Below are 9,763 nucleotides of genomic sequence, written 5' to 3' on the forward strand. Positions count from 1 at the left end.
TTACCTAGAAGTGTGTAGATTAAGTTTTCTGAAATGGGGACTTCAGATAGAAATAAAGTTCAGTTTTAGAAAAATTAAAAAGTCATATTTTTATGTGCTGATTTTATGACTGGAGAAATCCAGGCTCACAGTGACCACTGTTATCTTTCAGTGTCCAATTCAAATACACTCTCCTCCTAAAGTATTTCCCTAGTTGGAATTAACTATTTTTGGGAATCCATATTCCCTGTTACTTTAAAAATTCATTTTAGTAGATATTCCACACATGCCAAGAATCATAGATATTTACTATAAATGCGGTGATGTGACCATCTCTTCTCATTTTCCCAAAACACAATGACTCATAGAAAGCACATAGTAATTGCTTATTGAATTGAAAATATTGATTTTAGATTGCAGTACATTGAGCTCCACAGCAACACTGAAGGGCAAGTGAGAACCAGACAGGCACTGGGCGAGTCTCTTCCTCGCTGAGAAAAAATAACTAAACATGGGCAAAGGAGACCCTAAGAAGCTGAGAGGCATATGGCATCACATGCATTCTTTGTGCAAACTTGTCGGGAGGAGCACAAGAAGAAGCGCCCAGACGCTTCAGTCAACTTCTCAGAGTTTTCTAAGACGTGCTCAGAGAGGTGGAAGACCATGTCTGCTAAAGAGAAAGGAAAATCTGAAGATACGGCAAAGATGGACAAAGCCCATTACGAAAGAGAAATGAAAACCTATATCCCTCCTAAAGGGGAAACAAAAAAGAAGTTCAAGGATCCCAGTGCATCCAAGAGGCCTCCTTCGGCCTTTTTCTTGTTTTTTTTTTTTTTTTTTTTTTTGCCTAAGTATTGCCCCAAAATCAAAGGAGAACATCCTGGCCTATCCATTGCTGATGTTGCAAAGAAACTGGGAGAGATGTGGAGTAAAACTGCTGCAGATGACAAGCAGCCTTATGTAAAGAAGGTCACAAAGATGAAGGAAAAATACAGAAAGCATACTACTGCATACTAAGCTACAGGAAAGCCTGATGCACCAAAAAAGGAAGTCTTCACAGCTGAAAAAAAGCAAGAAAAAGAAGGAAGAGGAGGAAGATGAAGAAGATGATTACGAATAAGTTGTTTCTAGCACAGTAGTTTTCTTGCCAACCGAGCTTGTAAGCCCCTTGTACACAGTTCACTTTTTTTTTTTTTTTTTTTTTTTTTTTTTTTTTTTTTTTTTTTTTTTTTAACTTTTTTTTTTTTTTTTGTAGAGACAGGGTCTCACTTTTATGGCCCTCGGTAGAGTGCCGTGGCCTCACACAGCTCACAGCAACCTCCAACTCATGGGCTTAAGCGATTCTCTTGCCTCAGCCTCCCGAGTAGCTGGGACTACAGGCGCCCGCCACAACGTCCGGCTATTTTTTGGTTGCAGTTTGGCCGGGGCCGGGTTTGAACCCGTCACCCTCGGTATATGGGGCTGGCGCCTTACCGACTGAGCCACAGGCGCCGCCCCACAGTTCACTTTTTAAAGAAAAAAATTGAAACATAAGAAAAAAAGGAAAAAATTGATTTTTAAATAGACTACATAAAGAATGAGACTAGTATCTCAAAAGTTAAGTGTATCATGAAATCAAGCAGCTAGTCCAAAAGCATTTGAAAAGACAAAATGCAAACAGTGATTGCTGGCTGTAAATTTTTCTAAGCAACAGAAGGAAGTGTTCTTACAGTCTGGGGGATAGGAATGATTCAGCTGAAAGAAGTCCAGAGTTCCTTACGTGATTAAGTATTTAACCTTTAAGGTAACTGAAAAACTTTATCTTGAGTAAATCTAAAATTATGTTGTACAGACTGCATTGCTAATAATAATGTATAAACTTTTAAAAATATTATCAAAGTTAGCTTATACCTTAAGGGAAATTGCCAAGCGTCAATTTTCTTTTAGTAATGGTAGTTTCAAAACTTAGGGAACCTTAAGACACCAATAAAATATAATAAATATGTTTATATCTGTAATCTGTTTTCTATTTTGTCAAGTACACATAGTTAAATTCATATAATGTAAATTAGCACCGTGTGCTAGTCCTCTAATGTAGAATAGAGCATTAGAAAAATTAGAACATTAAACATGTATTTTATTAATATTTATTCACCACTTGTTCTGGTTTTGCTCAATCAGCAGATTTCTATTACGCATTTGGCAGATAAACTTAGCACACAAAGAAGAAAAGCTCATATAATTTAGAGAAAATCATTCCTCCATTCCCCCAAATTAAAATCTCTTGCACTGGGGCATGAATTAGGTAAACCTTAAATGATCTTAGCAGTAATATTTACACAAATACATGCACTGACATAGGAGGGGGGAAATGAGCTATAAAAATAATCATTGAAAACAGAAATTATTTTGTTGATTATGAAAGCTTGCATAATTATCAACTTTCTTATAAAAAGATGAACCATGCATTTAGTGATTTGATAACCTCACCAAAGTCAAGAATAAAATTTCATTCTGCCTTCAAGATTTCAATCTGTCATTACTGAACAGCTGAACCTGTCACACCACAATCCAGGAGCCAGAGAGAGCTCTCTGATTTTGAGTGGTCAGTAAAGTTGGTTTTAATCCACATTAAAGTATACATGGGAGAACAACTGGCAGAGAACAGTCAGAGCAGCTTCTCCAGACCTTGTAGAACCTGAGGCCTTTGAAATGAGGACTGGTCATTCTTTGCACCAATGTTAGTGATACCTCTTTTGTATGACTGAGTCTTTCTGAAGTTTCCCTAATTCTGTTCAATACTGGTAGTTTTGCCTTGTTTTTTCTTCCCACAAATCTTAAAATAACTGTTCATTTTAGTAATGCTTGAGGTCTCCAAACACTGAGAACATCTGTAGATTGTTTTTAAAAGTTTATTTCTGTCTTTCCAGTGCCATAACTAAAGGTAGAAATTAGTTAATCTTTTTTGTATAGTAGATAATTTATTTCAATTAACTTTTCCATTCCTCAATATGAGTCAACCTAGAAACACAATGCTTTGGTATTGAATATTTCCAAGTTTAATAATTTCTAAACTAATTATTGGAATCTATTATTAATTATTGTGCTAATGTTATTTATGCATGTATCTTCTTCATGTTAGAATACATTGTTACAATAAGACAAACAAGTAATGTTAGAATACATTGTTACAATAAATGAATGAATATTCTTTTCTTTCTTATTTATTTATTTTCTGATACAGAGTCTCACTATCTTGCCCTTGGTAGAATGCCCTGGAGTGCTTGCTTTGGCAGCACATATACTAAAATTGGAACAGTAGAGTGCCATGGTGTCACAGTTCCCAGCAACCTCAAACTCTTGGACTTAAGCGATTCTCTTGCCTCAGCCTCCTAAGTAGCTGAGACTACAGGCACCCGCCACAATGCCCGGCTATTTTTTTTACTGCAGTTGTCATTGTTGTTTAGCAGGCCCGGGCCGGGTTCGAACCCACCAGCTTTGGTGTATGTGGCCAGCGCCCTAACCACTGAGATACGGGTGCCAAGCCATCTTTCTTATAAAAAATACACTGTAGAACATTATTTGACTATACGATTCTTTGACTACCTCCTTAAGTTGACCTAATTTTCATAGACCAGATAGGCATTACACTATGCATCAGTACAGTAGCCTAGTTCCTTGTAATGACCACCTCCAAATGTTGACCAATTTATTATAGTCCTTTGGTTGGTTAACTTACAGAGCTCTTACTGTATTCAAAACTATTTTTCTTTATAGAAATTGAGAGCATCCAGAGTAAAAAGGTAAGTTTCACAATCCGTTTGAAACAAGTATTTTGCATTACTTGGAAATTTGACTATTATTTTATAGGAGAGATTTAAGTCAATGTCTTGATTTATATATCCAGTAGATATCCATATTGATCACATTTAATATTCAGAAGAAAAATTCAAAAATGTCCATTTCAGCATTACCTCCAGAATAACAGTTTATCAAATATCGTGTTATAGTAGGGTAAACTACTATAGCAAAAAAAAAAAAAAAACAAGATATGCAATGGCTCAACCTTAATAGAATGAGATGTTTCACTCAGATATTACTCAGGAACTCAAGCTCTTCCATCTTGTGACTCTAATTTAAGATTTCATTGTCTGCAATCAGATGGCAGAAGTAGAAAAACATGTGCGAGGTAATACATTTATCTCTGTAAAGTCACTTCCACTTGCAAGCCATCAGCTAAATTCAGCCATGTAGTCACATCTAACTATAAGAAGACTAGAAAAGGTAGTCTAACTACGCCATTAAGGGGAGGGAATGTGTTACCTATGAATAACTAGCATTTCTGCCACTTCCAGTAAGACAACTATTCATAATTACAGCTACTTGGGAGGCTAATTTCTAGGTTTGAGAGTTGTTCAGGTTGGAATTTAGATGATACTTTTTCTTAATAAGATTTTTTTTTTACTGTTAAAATAATTTCCATTTTTTTATTAAATCATAGCTATGTACATTAATGCACTCATGGGGTACAATGTGCTGGTTTTATATGCAATTTGAAATGTTTTCATCAAACATAGCCTTCACAGTATTTTCTTAGTTATTGAGTTAAGACATTTATATTCTACACCTAGTAAATTTCACATGTACCCTTGTAAGATGCATCCTAGGTGTGGTCCCACCAATTATTCTCCCTCCGCCCATCCTCCTCCCTCCCCCCTTTCCCCTTCTTCTTGGGCTATAATTTCTTTCATAAGAAAGCTTGGTTTCATAGTAGGGCTGAGTACATTGGATACTTTTTCTTCCATTCTTGAGATACTTTGCTAAGAAGAATATATTCCAGCTCCATCCATGTAAACATGTAAGAGGTAAAGTCTCCATCTTCTTTTAAGTCTGGAAGAGTGAGCTTGCTTCCACCACTGGTGAACTGGGAAGTATGTTTTGAAGAGATAACCAGATGCAAACCAGAGCTGGCAAGATTGCTGCTGCCCCCTGGAGGATGAACGCCCAAGTGAAAGTCTGATTCCTGGGAAGCTCAGAACATCTGTTGCATGTTTTAAAATTTGAGCCCCAGGTGAAGCACATAGAGTTAAAACCTTTTCCTTCTTAAACTATACCCAAGCTGGTTCAGGATTAATCTGTTTCTTTCCCTCAGGAAAAAAACTCACAGAAACACAAAAATTAGCCAAGTCAATCTGGTAACGAGGCCTTGCTGGGGGTGGGGTGGGGCGGGGCTTTGATATCCTTGCAATAAGGGCTAGCGTTCCCACAATTTCATTGACCAAATTCATTTTCTTTTAAGTGCACAATGAAACAGGGAGAAATAACACCTACTAAAAATCATTCATTTAAGAATTCCCTGAGTTAGAAAACAATATCTGCATGGTGTTCCCCTCTGATATGCAGATGGTGTATGCTAGTTTGGTTTTCACCTGTTTGTTCAGGCACCTGCTGTATCTATAGTTAAACATCTTTAGCGTCACCCCTGCTAAGATCCCACTAAAGATCATTCTGTAAGACTTAGGAATAGGGACTTATGACTTCAAAGAAAATCAATTTCTTAAAATCAGATTTTAGTAGGATACTTCTGCTTGTGAATAAATGATTTCCCCCAACCCACCAAGTGAGGAGTCTGTGTGGCTATAACACTGGTAGTAAAAAAAATGTTTCCCTTGGGAGCTACTTTTGAACAAGACGGGATGATACGTCTCTACAGAGAATTAACAAAGTTGTAAAGTCTAAAATTCAATGGAGCTCTTATTTTGATTCATTTCTAGACACAACCAAATGCTTGTACAAATCTAAAATAAGCAGTCTCAAAGATTTCCAGAAATGAAAAGAAAAAAAAGTAAAGAAAACAAGTGAAGCCAAAATTCTTAATGCTTTATATGAGCTCTCTAAGGAAAACTTTTCAGAATAGCAGAAATAAATTTTCTACTTCATAAAAAAGGCAAGTGGTAAATTTTACTTGATAACTTGCACAAATACTTTGAATGAACTGAGATCAATCTTTAGAAAACCAAATCTTTTTTTTTTTTTTTTTTTTTTGAGACAGAGTCTTACTTTGTCACCCTCATAGAGTGCCGCAGGGTCACAGCTCACAGCAACCTCCACCTCTTTGGCAATTCTCTTGCCTCAGCCTCCCAAGTAGCTGGGACTACAGGCACCTGCCACAACGCCTGGCTATTTTTCTTTTGTTACAGTTTGGTTGGGGCTGGGTTTGACCTGCAACCCTCAGTATATGAGATTGGTGCTCTACTCGCTGAGCCACAGGCACCACCCAGAAAAGTAAATCTTATAATGGTTGTCTACTTGGAAAAGATGCTTTCTCTATTCCAAGTTAAAATACTCAATTATATTATGAGAACTTGGCTTAAAAAGAAAGATTATCAGCCGAGTGAGGTGGCTCACTCCTATAATTCTAGCACTCTTGGAGGCAGAGGCTGGTGGATTGCCTGAGCTCATAGGTTCCAGACTAGCCTGAACAAGAGGGAGACCCCATGTCTAAAAATAGTCGGGCATTGTGGTGTGCACCTGTAGTCTTAGCTACTGGGGAGGCTGAGGCAAGAGAATTGCTTGAGCGCAAGAGTAAGATTGCTGTGAGCTATGACATCATGGCACTCTACCAAGGGTGACAAACTGAGGCTCTTTCTAAAAAAAAGTCTAAGAACTTTCCTGTACTAAGATCTTTTGCTAAGATTTAGAGCATTTTAATACTAGATTATAAAAATAATTTGAAGAATTTTATTTTAAGCATTAATCAAGTTTACTTAATTCTTCTAATACTGATAAATCCTTTAAAAAATTACGTTATTGTATAAATTAGGGTGAAAAGATGGCTAAATGTCTTCTTTCTGATTTTTTACCACATTGCAAAAATTAAATGCAAATATGACCTTGTAGTTTAAGCGAAGTTTGTGTTTGTTTTGGCACAAATGTTAATAACTGTAAATTCTTAAATTGATCATATAGTCATGTGTCACTTATCATTAGGTGGTTTCACCATTATGTGATCATCATAGAGTGTAATCGCACAAATGTAAATGGTACAGGTATAGTCTCCTACACACCTCGGGTATTGCTCTGAGGCTACAAACTTGTGCTGCATGTTAATGCACTGAATACTGTAAGCAGCAATAAAACAATGATAAGTATTTGTGTATCTAAACATAAAAAAGGTATAGAAAAAGCATAATATCACTTTGTCACCTTAGGTAGAAGTGCTATAGTGTCATAGCTCACAGCAACCTCAAACACTTGGGCTCAAGCGATTCTCTTGCCTCAGCCTCCCCTGTAGCTGAGAATACAGGTGCCCCCCACAACGCCCAGCTATTTTTAGAGATGGAGTCTCACTTTTGCTCAGGCTGGTCTCAAACTCCTGAGCTCAAGCAATCCACCCTCTTTGGCCTCCCAGAGTGCTAGGATTACAGGCATGAACCACCTTGCCCAGCCTCTGTATTTATTCTTTATGCCATTATTTTATATACATACATACATATATATATATTTTGTTTGTTTGTTTGTTTTGTTTTGTTTTGTTTTGTCACTTTATGGCCCTCGGTAGAGTGCCGTGGCCTCACACAGCTCACAGCAACCTCCAACTCCTGGGCTTAAGCAATTCTCCTGCCTCAGCCTCCCGAGTAGCTGGGACTACAGGCGCCCGCCACAACGCCCGGCTATTTTTTGGTTGCAGTTCAGCCGGGGCCGGGTTTGAACCCGCCACCCTCGGTATGTGGGGCCGGCGCCTTACCGACTGAGCCACAGGCGCCGCCCTTTTTTTGTTTTTTTTTTTAAAGCAGCCGCGCTGGGAACAAGCCCCCTGTGGTTGGCGCGCTAAGACACGCACCGCCTGCTTAACTAGTGGAGCTGACGGAAGACGCCTCCGCACCACGCTGCTTGGCGAGATTCTCCTCCTGGTGGATTTTAAGAGCGAGAAACCGAGGGTCGTCCACGTGCACGCGGCGCTCTGCCCAAGGTCCGGGGACTTCCCCCTAGGCAGAAGAATAAGGAACCAGTCCCCCTTGTGTAGCCTAGGAAACAGGCCTTCCGCATGGTATTTTATGATATTTTATGCCATTATTTTAAAGTGTGTAAAAGGAAATATGGATTTGTTTAAACTGAATTTTAAAAACTAATTATTGTTCTAAAACCGGCCCTTGTAAATTTTAAACACTACTGAAGACTATGTAGACCTACAAAGATTCTCCAGCTATACCATTCTAGTGATGCTTCAGGGCGTTTTATTTTTCTGTTGAATCTTTTCAATTATTATTTTTAAATTTACAAATAAAAATTGTATGTATTATAGTATACAACATGATGTTTCGATAATATTTATATATCGTGAAATGACTAAACGAGGCTAATTGTGCAGCATGTTAATGCACTATCAATTTTTTGTGGCGAGAACACAAAATCTACTCTCTTGGGAATTTTTAAGCAGCCAATATGTTGTTATTAACTATGATCACCATGTTGCACAGTGGATCTCTTGACTTTGTTTCTCCTAACTGAAATTGTGTATCTCTTGACTAACATCTTTCCAATGCCCTACCACCACCCCAGTCCTTGGTAAACACCATTTTACTCTCTGCGACTATGTACCCGTGAGTTCATCTTTTTTAGATTTCCCATGTGAGATCACATGGTATTTATTTTTGTGCTCGGCTTATTTCATTTAACACAATGGCTTCCAGGTTGATCCAAATTGTCTCAAATGACAAGATTTCTGTCTTTTTAAAGGCATTAATAATATTCCATCATGTACATACATATTCCACATTTTCTTTATCCATTCATTCACTGATGGACATTTAGATTGATTCCATATCTTCACTATTGTGAATAATGCTACAATGAATATGGGAATACAGATATCTCTTTAACATACTGATACTATTTCCTTTGGAAATATACCTAGTAGTAGGATTGCTGGATCATATGGTAGTAGTTTTTTAATTTTTCTGAGAAACCTCCATATTTTTTTCCATAATGGCTGTCAGATCTCATATAATGGTACAATCAATGCATTTTAATCATTGTCTTATAATCTTCTTGGTAAGATTTGTTATTTTTTAAACCAGAGTTTTAAAACTCTCACTACATTATCATCTAAACATTGCTTGAGGCTTGTCACCTGTAGCACAGTGGTTATGGTGCCAGCCACATACACCGAGGCTGGCAGGTTCGAACCCGGCCCAGGCCAGCTAAACAACAATGACAACTGCAACAACAAAAAAAATACCAGGAGTTGTGGCAGGTGCCTGTAGTCCCAGCTACTTGGGAGGCTGAGGCAAGGGACTCACTTAAGCCCAAGAGTTGGGAAGTTGCTGTGAGCTGTGACATCACAGCACTCTACTGAGGGTGACATACTAAGAATCTGTGTCAAAAACAAATAACTAAATAAAAATAAACACTGCTTGATGTAACTATATGAGGTCTGATTAAGTTCTTGAACTGGTCCTAGGAAAAAGTGCCACATACTTCATTGCTAAATATCATGGTTCCCTTCGAAGTATTCCCCTTGAGAAGCTATGCACTGATGCCAGCACCTAGTCCACTCTTCAAAGCAATTTTGGAACTCTTTCTGGAATGACTATCAGAGCTGTCATTGTATGGCACACAAAAACAATAATGAGCACCACGCAACAAGACACCACCACACGTCAATATGAATGCAGCTGTGAGTCACTGATAGACACCAAGGTTATGAAACCTTATGGAGTTGTCTGTATAGCACTGCCAACATAAGCACACAGTGGCAAGTTCATGAACTTAATGGTCACCCTTGTACAATGAGATCTTATGC

General features: G+C 38.0%; 1 pseudogene; it reads left to right on the forward strand.

Annotated features, from left to right (window-relative positions):
* The first annotated feature begins 490 nt into the window (after positions 1-490).
* Positions 491-1,099, forward strand: LOC128597821 (high mobility group protein B1-like; annotated as a pseudogene).
* The last annotated feature ends 8,664 nt before the right edge of the window (positions 1,100-9,763 follow it).

This window comes from Nycticebus coucang, chromosome 2, assembly GCF_027406575.1.
Source record: "Nycticebus coucang isolate mNycCou1 chromosome 2, mNycCou1.pri, whole genome shotgun sequence".
NCBI classification, from domain to species: Eukaryota; Metazoa; Chordata; class Mammalia; order Primates; family Lorisidae; genus Nycticebus; species Nycticebus coucang.